Raw genomic sequence first — 17,399 nt, 5'->3', positions numbered from 1 at the left:
ACATCTTTAAAGAACAAAGGTAAAATAAAGACTTTTATAGATGAACAAAACCTCAGAGAATTTATCACCATGGGATAACTGCAGTAAAGGAAAATGAATCCAGAAAGTCTGAGATGCGGGAAGGATAGTATGAGCTCAGAAAGGATTGATGAATAAGTACATAAAATGGCAAACACTGTCTATGTAAACTAATTATTTTATATTTGGAAGAGTTTTTAAAAAATGATAGAAGTAACATTATTCAGCTACCATAAATGTCAGCTAACAGCACGCAAGCCAGGAGTAAGGGGAATTCTGGAGTTGAAGTATTTTAGGTTTTTTTTACTATTTGGGGGAGCATTGTTAAGACATTATTTAACTTTGTTAAGCTAAATGTGCATTGTTAAAATTTAAAAGTAAGTCTAAAAATAGTGGGAATAAATTCCAAACAAATAGAAAAAGACAAAGGAACAAATACAAATTCTTTCCGAAAAGGGGCAAGAAGCATAGAAAGAAAAAGGAATAAGTAGAAATTAAAAAGTAAGGTGGTAGGAAGAAGTCCACACACATAATATTTATATGTTAATGAAATAAACTCACCAGTTCATAAAGGTATTATAAGATTAGATATAAACAAAAGTCAGCTATATGTTCTTTACAGGAGATACAGCCACAGCATAAGGTTGTGAACGGATTCAGAACAGGCCTTCCCAAAATGTGCCAAATTGGCATGTGAAATATTTTGAGCTGAAGGCAATCAAGACCCTGCAGGCTCATGAGATACTTTCACCTCTTCCTTAAATAACTTAAATTAGGGGCCTTGCCCATAATAAAACTTATCACTAGAAATAAATTTTTATGACCTATCTATGTCAGGACAAACTTCTAATTACTGAACATCTGCTCTTCTTATTGTCCTGCCAACAACCTTCCTCCTCTCTGAAGCCCCATGGTGGCTTACCTCATCCTTAGTTCAGAATGTCATCTATACCTCATTTTCCCTTTCTGTGTAAATCTCTCATGTATGTGGGATTCCTGTTAAATTTGGTTATTTTCTCTTGTTAATCTGTCTCATGTAGATTTAATTATTAGACCAGCCAAAAAAGAACCTTGAAGGGTAGAGGAAAGTTTTTTCTTCCCTCACAGTTGAAATAATAGAAAGGAGAAAGATATACTAGGCAAGTACCAAAAGAAAGCATTACAGAATGGATGGCAAACATGATAGGCTTAAAGAAAAATCCATTATTAGCAATAAAGAGGACTATTACATAATAATAGGTTCAATTCACCAGGAAGATGTATGAAGTCTAAGCTTGTGTGAACCTAACAGAACAGTCTCAAAGTAGATTAAGCCAAATTTATATAATTAATATTTTATTGGGGAGAAATCGAGAAATCCATCGTCATAGGAGGAGATTGCAACATTATCTTCCAATTATTGGTAGGTTAAGCGGCTGTAAAATCAGTAAAGATTCAGAAGATTTTAATAATTAACAAGTTTCATGTAACAATCATCTCTAGAATTATATACTCAGCATTAAAGAATTCATGTTCATTTCAGGCACATGAAATAGCTGAAACAAATTGATTACATAATAGATCATAAAGTAAGGCTTAATAATTTTCAGTGATTTTTTTTTACCAGAAATAAGATTATTTACAATTATCAACTTATTAGAAATAACAAGAGTTTAACAAAGTGATTGACTATAAAATTAGTGTAATAAAATCAATTTGCTTTTCTATACACCTGTAACAAACACAAAACATCATTTAAAAAAGACATTATCCCATAACTCCATGCACTCGCCCCTCCCATCCTCTTTCTGCCATCTTTTTGTGCCGCCATAATGGTGTGCATTAATGTCCTGTCTGATGCTCTCAAGAGCTTCAACAATGCCAAGAAGAGAGGCAAACACCGGGTTCTTATTAGGCCATGCTCCGAAGTCATCGTCCAGTTTCTAACTGTGATGCGGAACCATGGTAACGTTGGCGAATTTGAAATCACTGAGGATCACAGAGCTTGGAAAATGGTTGTGAACCTCACAGGCAGGTTAAATAAGTGTGGAGTGATCAGCCCCAGACTGGATGTGCAACTCAAAGATCTAGAAAAATGGCAGAACGACTTGCTCCTGTGCCGTCAGTTTGGTTCCATTGTAGTGACAACCTTATTGGGCATTGTGGACCATGAAGAAGCAAGACGAAACACAGGTGGAAAAATCCTGGGATTCTTTTTCTGGGGATGTAATACATACATACAAATAAAATGCCTGCATGGGAAAATAATTAAAGAAATAAAAAAAGACATTAGCTATTTACAATAGCAACCAAGACCATAAGGTACTTAGGAATAAATATAACAATGCTCAAGACCTTTTTGCAGGAAATTACAAACAAATTGAGAGATGCCCATGTTCATTGATAGACTTAGTTTCATAAAGATGTCAGTTCTCCCCAAATGGTTCTGCGTAAATTTAATGCAATTATACACTATATATGTAATTGAAGTGAAGAGCCAGGAATAGGAAGGGGAAATATTTTAAAGCCATTACAGTAATTCAGGTGAGAAGCAAAGAAGGCCTGAATTAGAACATGAGCAATGAGAATTGATACATCGATACAAGAAGAGTAAAATCTGCTTAATTTGGCAGTTTTCTGAAAGTGGAGTGTAGGAGTCAGATGAATACTCTCCATTATGACTAAGCTGGTTTGTCTCAGGAATGCAAAGATGCATTAAGACCAGGATATCTAATAATATCCTACTTAATAGATCAAACTTAAAAATAATGTGTAAATACATGCCTAAAAGGCTTTTGATGAAATTCAGCCTATTTTTTTCATTAAAATCTTTCAGAAAATAGAAATAGAAAGATACTGCCTATTATGATAAATATCTATTTTAAAGCAAAAATCAACAGTCATATTGAATGGTAATATTTACTGGGTTTATTCCCATTATAATCAGAAACAAAATGTGGTTGCCTACAATAACCGTTAATCTTAAACACATTTTTCTGAAACCTGTGGCTAAAAATGCCTAAGCTATAAAACAGAGACAATTGAAAAGAAGACAAAAATTGTCATTATTTGCGGATAATATAACAGTCTACTAAGAGAAGCTCTGAAATTGACAAGAGAACAGTAAAAGTTCTAACCAGTGGTTGAACACAAGATAAATATCCCCAAATAAATAGTTTAGTATATACTAACAAAGTACCAGGCACTCTTTTATTTATTTATTTATTTATTTATTTAGTTAGTTAGTTAGTTAGTTAGTTAGTTAGTTAGTTTCAGGTGTACAAAACAATGTAATAGACATTTCACCCCTCACAAAGTGATAACCCCTCTTCCCCAATCTATTGCCCCTTTGATATTGTATATATCTATTACAGTTCTATTGACTCTATTCCCTACGCTATACTCCATATCCTGTGACTATATATATATTAAATTATAGTTGATATACAATATGATTTAGCTTCAGCTTCAGGTGTACAGTGCAGTGGTCAGGCATCTACACCGTCCGTGAAGTGATCTCCCTAATAAGACATGTGCCCATCTTACATCCTACAAAATCTTTACAACATTATTGATTATATTCCCCAAACTGTCTTTCATTTCCTCTTGGCAATATTGTAGTTTACCAATTTGTGCTATCTAATCCCTTCCCCTTTTCTCCCTTATCCGCACCCGCCTCCCTTCTAGCAACCATCAGTTTTTCCTCTGTATCTCTGAGACTATTTCTGTTTACTTTGCTCATTTATTCTGTTCTTTATATTCCACATATAAGTGAGATCATATGGTATTTGTCTTTCTCCAACTGACTTATTTCACTTAGCATAATGTTCTCTGGGTCCATCCATATTGTTGCAAATGGTAAGATTTCATTCTTCTTTATAACCGAATAATATTCCATTGTATAAATGTACCACAGTTTCTTAATCCAGTCGTCTACCAGTGGGCATTTTGGTTGTTTCCATGTCTTGGCTATTGTAAATAGTGCTACAATAAACAGGGGTGCATATATTTTTTCCGAGTTAGCATCTTGGGTTTCTCTGGGTAGATACCTAAGAGTGGAATTGCTAGGTCATAAGGTAGTTCCATTTCCAGTTTTTTTGAGATACCTCCATACTGATTTCCATAGTGGCTGCACCAATCTGCAATCCCACCAACAGCACACCAGAGTTCCCTTTTCTCCACATCCTCGCCAGTACTTGTTGTTTGTTGATTTATTGATGATAGCAATTCTGACTGGAGTGAGGTGGTATCTCATTGTGGTTTTTATTTGCATTTCTCTAATGATTAGAGAGGTTGAGCATTTTTTCATATGTCTGTTGGCCATCTGTATGTCTCCTTATAAAAATGTCTCTTCATGTCCTCTGCTCATTTTTTAATTGGGTTGCTTGTTTTTTTGATGTTGAGCTGAATGAGTATTTTATAAATTTTGGATCTTAACCCCTTGTCAGATGTATCATTGGCAAACATCTTCTCCCATTCAGTAGGCTGCCTTTTTGTTTTATTGATGGTTTCCTTTGCTGTGAAAAAGCTTTTAAGTTTGATGTAATCCCGTATGTTTACTTTTTCTTTTACTTCCCTTCCCTGAGGTGATATATCAGTAAAAATATTACTCAGGGTAATGTCTTCAAATTTATTCCCTATATTTTCTTCTAGGAGTTTTATGGTTTCAGGTCTTACTTTTAAGTCTTTAATCCATTTTGAATTTGTTCTCGTATATGGCGTAAGGAGGTGGCCCAGTTTCATTTTTTTGCATGTGTCAGTCCAGTTTTCCCAGCACCATTTATTAAATAGACTGTCCTTACCCCAATGTAAATTCTTGCTTCCATTGTCATAGATTAAATGACCATATAGGCATGGATTTATTTCTGGGCTCTCTGTTTTTATGTGTCTGTTTTTATGCCAGTACCGTACTGTTTTGATTACTGTAGCCTTATAGTATGATATGATGTCAGGTAGTGTGATACCTCCCACTTTGTTCTTATTTCTCAAGATTGCCGTGGCTATTCGGGGTCTTTTATGGTTCCATATGAATTTTAAGATTATATGTTCTACTTCTGAGAAAAATGTCATTGGTCGTTTGATAGGAATTGCATTGAATCTATATATTGCTTTGGTAGTATTGGCATTTTTTTTTTTTTTTTTAAAGATTTTATTGGGGAAGGGGAACAGGACTTTATTGGGGAACAGTGTGCACTTCCAGGACTTTTCTCCAAGTCAAGTTGTTGTCCTTTCAATCTTAGTTGTGGAGGGTTCTGTTCAGCTTCAAGTTGTTGTTCTTTCAGTCTTAGTTGTGTTGCCGTTGCTAGTTGCAGGGGGCACAGCCCACCATTCCTTGCGGGAGTTGAACCGGCAACCTTGTGGTTGGAGAGGACACACTCCAACCAACTGAGCCATCCGGGAGCTCAGCTCAAGGTGCTGTGTTCAATTTTAGTTGCAGGGGGCAGAGAGCCCACCATCCCTTGCGGGACTCGAGGAATTGAACTGGCAACCTTGTGGTTGAGAGCCGATTGGCCCATGTGGGAATCGAACCGGCAGCCTTCGGAGTTAGGAGCACGGAGCTCTAACCGCCTGAGCCACCGGGCCGGCCCCAGTATTGGCATTTTAACTATATTAATTCTTCCTATCCATGAACATGGTATGTGATTCCATTTATTTGTATCTTCTTTGGTTTTTCTCTTCAGTGTTTTATAATTTTCTGAGTACAGGTCTTTTACTCCTTTGGTTAAATTTATTCCTAGATATTTTATTGTTTTAGAAGCAATTGTAAATGGGATTGATTTCTTGATTTCTACTTCTGATAGTTTATTATTGGTGTATAGAAATGCAACTGATTTCTGAATATTAATTTTGTATCCTGCTACTTTACTAAATTCATTTATCAGTTCTAATAGTTTTTTTGGGGAGTCTTTGGGGTTCTCTAGATATAGTATCATGTCATCTGCATATAAAGACAATTTTACTTCCTCCTTTCCAATTTGGATGCCTTTTATTTCTTTTTCTTGCCTGATTCCTGTGGCTAGAACTTCCAGAACTATGTTGAATAAAAGTGGTGAAAGTGGGCAGCCTCATCTTGTTCCTGATCTTAAGGGGAAAGGTCTTAGCCTTTCCCCATTCCAGGCACTCTCGTAGACACCATAAGGAATACAAAACTGGTACAATGACCCTTACTGTAAGGACCTTAAATCTATTTAAGAACTAAGCTATTAAAAGAAAACACAGGTCGGTGGGCTCCACACAAGGATAATGGTGGCTGTCCCTCGTCCTGAAGCCGCACAACTCAGTCTTTCCTTGTGTGTCTCTGATGCCTCGTGAATTGTAAAAAGGTACCCATCTACATGCTATGAGAGACAGGGAATGGAAAGAGGACTGGAAGTCATCTATCACACCTAGGTTCACATATGCCATGGGAAGAAGACAGTGGACAGAAAAGCCAGGTTACAACCATAGTCACTGCAAAGGAAAGAAGAAAAAGCAAGAGGAGCATGTGAATGTGACCAGATGACACTGTAATCTCTTTAGCCACAAAAGGGCCTGAAAGTCTCTTCTCTATTCAGGTCAGGATTATCTTTTATACATAATTTGGAACAAGTTGTACTTCCATGATGTCTTTTTATCTCCAGTGCATAAAAAAAAATTGTTTTTATTATTTTATTTTTGAGTCAGTAATCAGTGGAGGAGGAATACTTGGTAGTTTGTTTTCTCAGTGTCTATTTACAGAGAGTCTTCATGCCAGTGCCTGGTGAATCTTTTATAGCCTCTGCCAGGATAAGGTCACCATTGAGGACTTAGGATAGAGATGAGGATGATAACTGGAAAAAGCCATAGATGTACTAAAATTCCAACAGCACCATCAACGGAATCTAGAGACAAAGAAAATAAATGCCAAGAAACAACAAAAAAAGGAGAATATGTATTCCATGTAACTACCAATACAACTTTGATGAACTAATGAAACAATTTTTGTGTATGGGAAACATTTTTGGAAAACTTTATTTTTTCCAGTTTTATTTATCAATTTCATTTCCAATACAAGTGAAAGGAATATAACTTGGATATAGGCACTTGATAAAATAAACATATTTGCAGAGTTAAATTGATATAAAATGCTATAAAAATTTGTTCAGAAGATATTTATGTGGGTTTGTGGCTGAGCTCAACCTCAGAGTTCTGCTAGCTACATAAAAGCATGCGCACATAGAAAGTTCTCAGAATTCCTAAAAGGTCAGCTTTCCCCGCAAGCTTCCAGAAATCCTTAAGCTTAAAGACTGTGAGAAAAACTACTCTTGATGAAAACCAGGAAGGGATTGTCATGGGTAGGGAAATTAATTACTGCAAATAGTGGATTATATATGTTTAGACCAGTTCAATATGTATAAATTAAGTAAATAATTATCTCTAGTGTAATTTTCAGAAGCACTGTGAAGTCCATTGTAGCTAAAAAAATATCTTCCAACAGTCTGCCTTGAAATTCCTTCTATAGTTGGTATTTCAACTAAAGCCTCATGTCCAGGTAATACCTTTTAGAATATATACCTTACCTAGGAAGGCTAACATAGGTAAGACCAATAATTCATTAACCAGGCTTAAGTTACAAAAGCTCTCTCATCTAGGAGAGAGCTGGGTTTTGAAAATAAGAGGTATAATCTCAGCTTTTGATGGTGTGGGCCATACTAACATTTATTGTCTGAGAAGGGTTGGGAACCTGAGTGGTTAGGAAGAGGCTTTTGGCCTCCAAACTGATTTGTACTAGAAATTAACATTGTTTTAATATGCATCAAACACTATTCATCAAACTGAACTTAATAAGTGATATTAAATAGATACATATGTAACAGAATTCTTTCTCATACCAAAGATAATATTTTTTGTTTAATGAGGATTATTTGTTTCCCCTGATTTATAGAGGCTAAATCAAACTAACTTCAGTACGTAAGAAAGGAAAGAACGGAAGGAGGGAGCAAAGGAGGGTGGGAGGGAGGGAGGGACGGACGGAGGGAGGAAGGACAAATTTTAAAAATAGAAGAAAACTAAGTAGGTGTTTGATAAGTGACATGAGAAGGTCACTACTGCTAAGAGTATAAATTAGTACAAACTTTCCAGAAAGCAAGCTGGCACTTTATTCTGAGAGTTTTATTTTATACTTCTTGGACTTGCTGATTCTCCCTATAGGAATTTTTCCAATGGAATTAATCAGATACATGGGCAAATATCTGTATGTGGAGATATTTTTTCCGGTATTGTGAATAACAGTAAATACTGGAAACAATCTAAATATTCATCAAAATCACTGGTGGGGAAAAAGATTGGAACATTTGTAGAATAGAGAATAGTATGGATCTACTAACAAGTGTCTTGGAAAAATGGAAAACATTCACTGTAGAGTATTTGTGTGATGAAAATGGATTATAAAACAATGTGTAAATATGTACATTTACTTTCCCTCCCCCCTTAAAAGTGGGAAGAGCGAGCAAGAGAAAAATAAATCAATTAATCTGAATACGTAAAAATCTTATCAGTGGTTGTTTTCTGGATAGTAACTTTTTTTTTTTTTTTTAGCTTATCTGATTTTTTTTAACATTGTTATAACAGGCAGGTGTTATACTTGTTCAGGTATACTTGGTATACTTGGCCAGGTCAAGGTCAGTAGTAGTCTTTTGTTTCTAAATGGCAGAATTATGGTTTCACCTAGTTCTGTTTCACTGTAATCCATGTATTTATGATGGGGCAGACAAGTAGATGAAGAATGATTGGAGACAGACTCTTTTGAGAAGTTTGGTGAAAAGATGAGAGAGGTGTGTGTATGGATGTAATTAGAATTAAATTCCACAACTATACAGCCAGCATCACTGTTATCTTCCTTTCACAGCCAATCTTTTTTTTTTTTTACACCTTTTTTCTTTTTTTAAAAATAAAGCCTTACAGATGGCTAAAGTGAAAGTTAAATGGCCCTCTTCTCCCTGCCCTGACTCTCCCAGTTTTCCTCCCCAGTAGATTGTGAGCAGAGCAAACAATGCTGAAGAGTCCTTGTCTGTGCATGTTATTTTACACAAATGGGATCCCATTACGCATATTATTCTACAGTTCATTCTTGTCATGAAATATTACCTAGACATTACTTTTATGTCATGTGTATGACATACACAATGAAATACTGCTACATAAGTCTTCCTAAATCATAGCCTATACAAGACTTACTTGCTTAAAAATCTCCCATCATTTCACAGTGTCTTTTAAATTAATTCGTATTCCTCAGACGAGCATTCAAGATCTTGTGGTCTGAATCCAACTTACTTTTCAACTTGATCTTCCACTATTTTGTGCTTGCCCCGAGTCCCAATCAGCTTCATTGCTTACTGATGATCCCCTGTGCCTTTGTTAATCTTGTTTCTTGTGACTAAAATTTCTCTCATGTTACTCCTCATCTTTTTGTGTTCAAATGCTGTCTTTCCTTCTTGCTCTCCTCTCTTCTTCTTTTCCTCAAATAGACGATAAAATTGGAGGGGGGACAGGGAGTATGTCTTACTCATCATCGTATATATTCAGTGCCTTTTATAATTCATGGCTCATAGTAAATGTTCAGTGAATGTTTGTTGTTTTCGTAAGCCATTTACTCATTCAGCTGATAGACCAGGATGATTTGAGTAGAGTTAGCTTCTTGTTCTAAGCCCACCCAGCTCTCGTCTCCTCCCCATTTAAATTACCCAAAGCACCTTGTATTGCTTGTGTCTTCTTTATTGGTGTCTTAATAGACTGTAAGCTCCTTAATAACAAAGACTATGTTTACTTAGTTTTGTATTCTTGTAGCGACTAGCAGAATGCCTATCAACAGTAAGCACTCAGGAAATATTAATTGGATACGACTGAATTATATGCACCCCTATGTTTATTGCAGCACTATTCACAATAGCCAAGATGTGGAAACAATCGAAATGCCCATCGATAGATGACTGATAAAGAAGTTGTGGTATATTTATACAATGGAATATTACTCTGCCATAAAAAAGAATGAAATCATACTGTTTGCAACAACTTGGATGGACCTAGTGGATATTTTGCTAAGCTAAATGAGTCAGACTAAGAAAGGCAAATACCATATGATCTCACTTACATGTGGAATCTAAAGAACAGAATAAACGAACAAACAAAACAGAAATAGGCTCATTGATATAGAGAACAAACTGATGGTTGCTAGATGGGAGGGGGGTAGGGGATGAGTGATAAAGGTGAAAGGATTAGGAAGTATAAATTGGTAATCACAAAATAGTCACGGGGATGTGTAATACAGTATGGGGAATATAGTTAATAATGTTGTAAACAGTAGTGTCAGATGGGTTCTAGACTTATCAGGGGATCACATCATAGATTATATAAATGCCTAACCATTGCTCTGTACACCTGAAACTAATACAAAATAATACTGAATGTCAACTATAATTAAAAAATAAATAAATATATATATTATATAGATATATAATTAAAGAAGACACAAGCTATATATATATATATATATATATATATATATATATATATATATATATATATATATAGCCGTGGGATGTAAAGTACAGCATAGGGAATATAGTCAGTGGTATTGTAATTGCTATGCATGGTGTCGGATAGTAGACTTGTTGGGGTTATCACTTTGTGAGGAGTGTAAATGTCTAATCATTATGTTGTTTTGTACACCTGAAACTGATAATAAAGATAAATAATAATTTAAAAAACTGAATTAAATTGGGGAAGAAATCCCAAACAAAAGCCTGAAATTTGAGTGGTGGCCAGTTAGCTCAGTTGGTTAGAGCGTGGTGCTGATAACACCAGGGTTGCTGGTTCGATCCCCACGTGGGCCACTGTGAGCTGCTCCCTCCTTAAAAAAAAAAAAAAGCCTGAAGTTTGTACTATCTAAGGAATCCGTGATCATTCTGCAGTACAAGTCCATATCTATAAAGATGGCTCTAGAATGCTTGAACTTTGTAGCACTTACAGGCCTTTAAACTAAGAGCTTAAATTTAAAGCATTAATAACTGGCTTCTGTTTTCAAACCCAAGCACTATCTATATGATAAAGCTGCTTAAGAATAATTTATTATTTTTTCATAGCAACCATTATTTTCAGTTCAATTATGAGGAAGCAAAGGCATAGAGAGAAGCTTTGTGACTCATTCATAGTTTAACAGGAAAGGATCAATGAAGTAAGATTTGAAAGACTATACTGTTGGAAATATACTGACATTGTCAAGTGTAGTATCCATGACATCAACCTGAAATTTAGTGATTGTGCCCAAGTGCCCTGATGTTCTTTTAATAGAATTCCAAAATATTTGTCTTCTGTGAATTCATGCATGCATGCATGCAACAACTATTTATTGAGCATTGACTATGTGTCAGTTAGGCATTAATTTAGGTGCCAGAATAAAGCAGAGAGTAATATAAGGAGCCAACCTTACTGGAGCGCACAGTGAATTGAATTTAGAGGAAAACGGCTGCCAGGAGACTTGGATTCTGGTCCCTGTGTCCTGACTCTGAGCAGCTCAACCTGTCTGTGCTTTGTTTCTTCTTGTGTAAAATGAGCAGGTTAATCAAGAACTTTTTAGGGTTTTTAAAGGTCTTTTAGTCCCTTCAAAGTTCAGAGTCTGTAAATTAGACAGAAATCTTAATTTTCCAGAAAGACAAAACTGGAGACTGGTTTCTTTCATTTAGTTTTAAATTTAATTTCTTTCCTCTAGTGTTTTTTGCTTCCTGTTTCTGTATAGCCGAACTCCTCCCTACCCACTTATTTTTCTTTAACCTTCTGCTATGGTTTGTAATTCAGGTGGATTTTATAGTGCTTGTTATGTTCAGACTTAAATTATGTTGTAGTATTTAGAAACATTTCAAAACTTTACGGTTCTGTGATGGTGTTAGTTAATCAGAAACTTTGGACCCAATATACTGTAGGTCTTTGCTTGGAGGTACACACACACAGTTAATTAAATCAATAAACTAAAATCAGAGTTATGTGCAGTCTGAATATATTTTATTTTCCCCTAGGAATGTCGGAACAAAGTCATTTTCTTGAATCAGTGCTCTTTCTCCATCCTTACCAATATTTTATTGGCTAGCCACTTCTATTGCTGGTTTAAACTCCTCTAAAAGGTATATAATATAAAATGACATTTAAGAAAACTTTCATGACATGGATAAATATTCAGGGAATATTAAATGAAATAAGCGAGTTATAGAAAAATGTTTTGTCTTTTAAAAATTGTTACATATCTGTAGAAAAAGACTTAAAAATTATATAATAAGGGAAGTAAAAGCTAAAATGAATGAATGGGACTATATCAAACTAAGAAGCAAAAGAAACCATCAACAAAATAGAGGCAACCAACCGCATGGGAGAAGATTTTTGCAAACAACACCTCCGATAAGGGGCTAGTATGCAAAATATATAAGGAACTCAACAACAGAAAAACAAACAGTCCAATTAAAAAATGGGTAGAGGACCTGAATAGACATTTTCCCAAAGAAAACATACAAATATGTTCAACATCACTAATCATCAGAGAAATGCAAATAAAAACCACAATGAGGTATCACCTCACACCAGTTAGAATGGCTGTCATCAACCAGACAAATAATAAGAAGTGCTGGAGAGGCTGTGGAGAAAAAGGAACCCTCATATACTGTTGGTGGGAATGCAGATTGGTGCAGCCGCTATGGAAGGCAGTGTGGAGGTTCCTCAAAAAATTAAAAATACAATTACCATATGACCCAGCAATCCCTCTCCTGGGTATCTACCCAAAAAATCTGAAAACATTTATCCGTAAAGATATATGTGCTCCAATGTTCATTGCAGCTTTATTTACGGTGGCCAAGACATGGAAACAACCAAAATGTCCTTCGATAGATGAATGGATAAAGAAGTTGTGGTATATATACACAATGGAATACTATTCGGTGGTAAGAAAAGATGAAATAGGACCATTTGTGACAACATAGATGGATCTTGAGATTATTACGTTGAGCAAAATAAGTCAGACAGAAAAAGCAGAGAACCATATGATTACACTGATATGTGGTATATAAAACTGAAAACAAAAGAACAAGACAAATGAAGAAACAAAAACTCATAGACACAGACAATAGTTTAGTGGTTACTGGAGGGTAAGAGAGGAGGGAGGTAGTAGATGAGGGTAAAGGGGATCAAATATATGGTGATGGAAGGAGAACTGACTCTGGGTGGTGAACACACAATGCGATGTGTAGATGTGCTACAGAATTGTACACCTGAAATCTATGTAGCGTTGTTAATAATTGTCACCCCAATAAACTTTAATTTTTTAAAAAATATATAACAAAAGTTGTGTTCATCTGTGGATGATGAGGTTATGTTTTCATTTTTATGCTTTTCTGCATTTTCCATTTTTTTCTGTAATGAATAATATGTATTATTTTTGTAATCAGAAAAATAATTAAGATAACTATGTAAGGAAGCACAGCATGTCTCTTAACTGGCCCCTGTGCTTTAGTTTTCCCCCTGGTATCTTGCTTCTTACAAACCCCCATTGGTTTCCGGTGGCCTGCTAAATAATACCCCAGCACCCCCGGCCCACTGGAGCCTTCACAGCCTGGCTTCAGCAGCCTGCCTTTCCATCTCATTGCTGCCCTTTCCTCTCTGCAGAATTTCTCAAGAATCCTTGAATGTGTCATGTTCTTTGGTATTCAGTCTTTCAGTTGTTTAGGACAAAAATCCTTCTAAAGTCACCTTCAACTCCTGACTCCTGTATATCAGAAAAGCTACCACTTCTCACCACCTCCACCACTGCCACCCCCACTGCTACTCCAGCCACTTGGGTGGTTGCGACAGCTCCCTAACTGCCTTCCAGCTTCCATCCTTCCCTCCACCACATCTGTCCTCCAAACAGTAGTCAGGGATTTCCTTTTAAAATGTCAGCCAGATCATGTCATTCTTCTGCTGAAAACCCCCCAAAAGTTCCCCACCCCATTCAGAGTGTAAGCCACAGTCCTTACAAGGTCTAGGAGCCCAGTGCAAGCCCCATATGACCTGACCCTCCTTATGTCTCCGACCTCATCACCTCTCCCTGGTTTCACTCCATACACTGGCCGCTTGCTTTTCTTCATCCTGCCACTCACATGCTGCCTCAGATGTCTGTACTTACAGTTCCCTTTCTCTGGAATGCTGTTCCCTCAGGTATCTGCTCAAATGTCACTTTATCAGGGAGGCCTTCCTTGATCACCATATCTAAAATAGTACACTTACACCCCATCGCATTCTCCTCCCTCTTTTCCATTTCATTATCTTCATGGCATTTAGCACCACCTGACATAGTGTATTTTCCAGCTGTCTGTCTCCTTCCACTAGAATGTAAGCTGCTCAAGGGCTGGGACTTGTTTTGTTCACCTCTATTCCCATCACCTATGAGCACATCAGCCCTTCCAGTCTGCTTTGAGATCTTGTTCTGTCAATTACCTCTGTTGCCTAAAATTTCATCTTCCTTGTCTATTGGATAATTTCTTGTTGTCATTAAGCATTTTCAACTCTTTCTCCTCATTGAAAACAAACATAACCAACTTGCTCTCAACTCTGTATCTTCTAATTATGAAGGCATTTGTTCTCCCCTTCCTTTTAAGTTTCTTGGAAGAGTTTATGTGCATTAATTCCCCCTCCCCCCATTTTCCCCTTGGTCCTCTATAACAAGGCTTCTATTTCCAGTGTGCCAGTGAAATGTTCTGATTGTGAGAAATAAGTAGGCATTTTTTGTTCCTTTTCTTACTTTACTTTTCTAGAGCATTGTGCTATACTGATTATTCCTTGTTTTCCCCTTGTAATAGTTCTCCTTTCAGCCTTTCTGAAGCCTTACTTTTCTTATTCCTCATCCTTATTGATGGTCTTTGCTGGTTCCTTCTCTGCCCCTTACATAGGAGTGTCCTGTAGGGCTGTATCCTTAGGTCTCTTCTTGGCTCTGAGCCCCCACTCTCCACTAGGGCTGCAACTGTCCTTTGCTTTTAACTACTATTTGTGCACCAATGACTCCCAGATCTGTATCTTTCGCCCACATTTTTCTCTTGCACTTTAGAGTTGTATTTCCATCTCTCTCTTGGACATACCCTACTTGATATCCCGTGCCACATCTTCAAAAATGTACACAGTATTAACACTTCCGATACCACAACTCAACATAATAACAATTGCTTCTTCACAGTTCCCCCCTTGGCAGTGAGTGACCCACCTGGTCATTTTGCAGACTCTGGGGAGTGACCCCCACCGGCTTCCTCTGTCTCAGCACTGCCGTATCGGAGGGTCCTTCTCGCTCACATTGCTCTTTTCAATCCATTCCCTTGTCTCGGTTTTCATTGCCCCTGCCATAGTTTAGATCTTCATGCTTTCCCCCTTTGTAGCACTGTTCTTAAAGCATATACTCTAAAGCCAGACTAAATAGATTCTAATTTTGGATATGCCATGTATTAGTTCTATGACTTTGGTCAAGTTTCAAAACTTCTCTGTGCTTCAGTTTCCTCATTGGTAAAATAGCACTTCATTGTGATGATTAAATGAGCTCACATATATAAAGTGCTAAGAATAGTGCCTGACACATTGTGTTTGTTGTTGTTTGTACTATTATAGTACTGCCCAGCTGACCTCTGTACACTGGTCTCTACTCCTTCTAACGCATTTTCGACTCTGCCACAGAGTCAGCTTTTGAAAATGGACATCTGACCACATAATTCCATTTTAAAAAATTTTTGTGGCTTCCCATGGTCCAACCACTACTTATATCCTGCTCATCACCACTGTCCCTTTTCTCTCTCTGTTATGTTAAATAATTGGCCGTTTTCCACATCAGCTGTCACCTTGCGTGCCGTGGCATCATTGCACATGCTGTTTCTCCTGCTAGAAGTCAGGTCCTTCCTTTCCTGTTTTATCTGGGAATATTTAATGATCCTTCAAGACCATGTTTGTTTTATTTTTTCACATTCAAGTTTCACTTTTTAATCAATCAAATGCATCAGTTAACCAATCACAGCCAGTAGTTACAGAAAGCCAAGGATAATGGTACTCTGGCGGATTAAGACAAATGCGAGAATCACATGCTCTTAAGGAGCATGCAATGCGGTAGGAGAACAAAACAGACAAACTTGAAACACTGAGGGTCCATCCCTGAGAATGCTAAGCAGAGCACACCTTACAAGTGGGGCAGCATTTCAGAGGACAAAATCACTGCTCATGGATATGGGGGAGTCGGGTGTTAGGGTAGTTAGGAGGCTTTGTGGAGAAGCGGGATTTGAGTTGTGCCTGGAAGGGTGGTACGGGTGGCAACTGTGGCCCAGGGAACAGGAAGCACTGAGGTGGCAGTTGTCAGGTTGCTAAGTAGAGGGAGCATGTTGAGCAGTGCTAAGTGAGGGTCATAGGCTGCTCCGCCGCATGCTGGGGTGGGCAGAAGAGTCCCTGGGGTCTCTAGAGCAGGGAGCGTCCTGAGGAACTGGTGTGTTGTCATGTTGTATCTCAGGCCAAGCCGTCCTGGTGCCTGAGGCAAAAGGAGAACTCAGTAGCACTCATCCCATTCTTATTCAGAATTCTGATATTTTCTTCATTGTAGATTATTTTTGCATTAATTTTGATTTTTAAAAATACTACATTAAAACATGATTTATTTTGGTTAACTGCATTTTGGGGCACCCCCTTAAATTTTGTGCCCAAAGCAAGTTACCTCACTTGCCTCACTCTGGTCCCAATACTGTGTTCTATTTCTGAAGTTTGGTGGAGGAGACGTGGGTGTTTCTTTTATTATTATAATAATAATTATGGCTTACACATGTTATAAATATTCTTTGGTTAATAGTATTTCATAGAAACAATTAAGGTAAACAAATTAGAATTTTGAGATTAATTAGGAACTTTGAAGCCTGAAAGCCATAAAGGGGAAAAGAATCGTCTGTGCTCCTGAGTCAGTCTCTAGGGGAGAATAACTCCCTCTTGCTGCAGTGTATGCAGTGGTTGCAGAAGAGGGCTGTTTGGCCCATGTCTGAGTGGGTGAAATGTAATGGGGGGTGGGGGTACCAGAGGCTGTTGTCCACTTGGAGATAGGCCTTGAGCAACTCAGCTGCTGCAGCCGGAATGATTGCCAGACGGGAGCTCCCACAGCTGGGCCACACAGGGTGGACTTGGCCCACACCTCACATAAAGCAGACCCGTCCAGCCCTGCTCGGGGAGACGCCGCTCACTGCTCTCCACAGGGCCACGGCCCGAGGAGCAATGGAAGATTCATGAACTCTCTAAATATCTCAGGGCTACTTGCGTCTAAGAAAAGAAGTGGTGTTTGACACAAAGAGTAGTACTAGTACATCTAAATATGTAAGATCTAAAAAAATGTGAGATCTATTGTTCATTAGTACGTTAGT

At 37.4% G+C, this 17,399-nt stretch overlaps 1 protein-coding gene and 1 pseudogene across 5 annotated transcripts in view; both read left to right on the top strand.

The window, feature by feature from the left end:
- Positions 1-17,399, top strand: part of ASCC1 (activating signal cointegrator 1 complex subunit 1) — a 91,010-nt gene that overhangs the window by 47,421 nt on the left and 26,190 nt on the right. The gene's annotated exons all lie outside the window — the stretch shown is intronic.
- Positions 1,479-2,600, top strand: LOC109454805 (small ribosomal subunit protein uS8; annotated as a pseudogene).

Source organism: Rhinolophus sinicus, linkage group LG07, assembly GCF_036562045.2.
Source record: "Rhinolophus sinicus isolate RSC01 linkage group LG07, ASM3656204v1, whole genome shotgun sequence".
Taxonomy (NCBI): Eukaryota; Metazoa; Chordata; class Mammalia; order Chiroptera; family Rhinolophidae; genus Rhinolophus; species Rhinolophus sinicus.
Note: the sequence above shows the minus strand (reverse complement) of the source record. Positions and strands in the feature narration are given on the sequence as shown.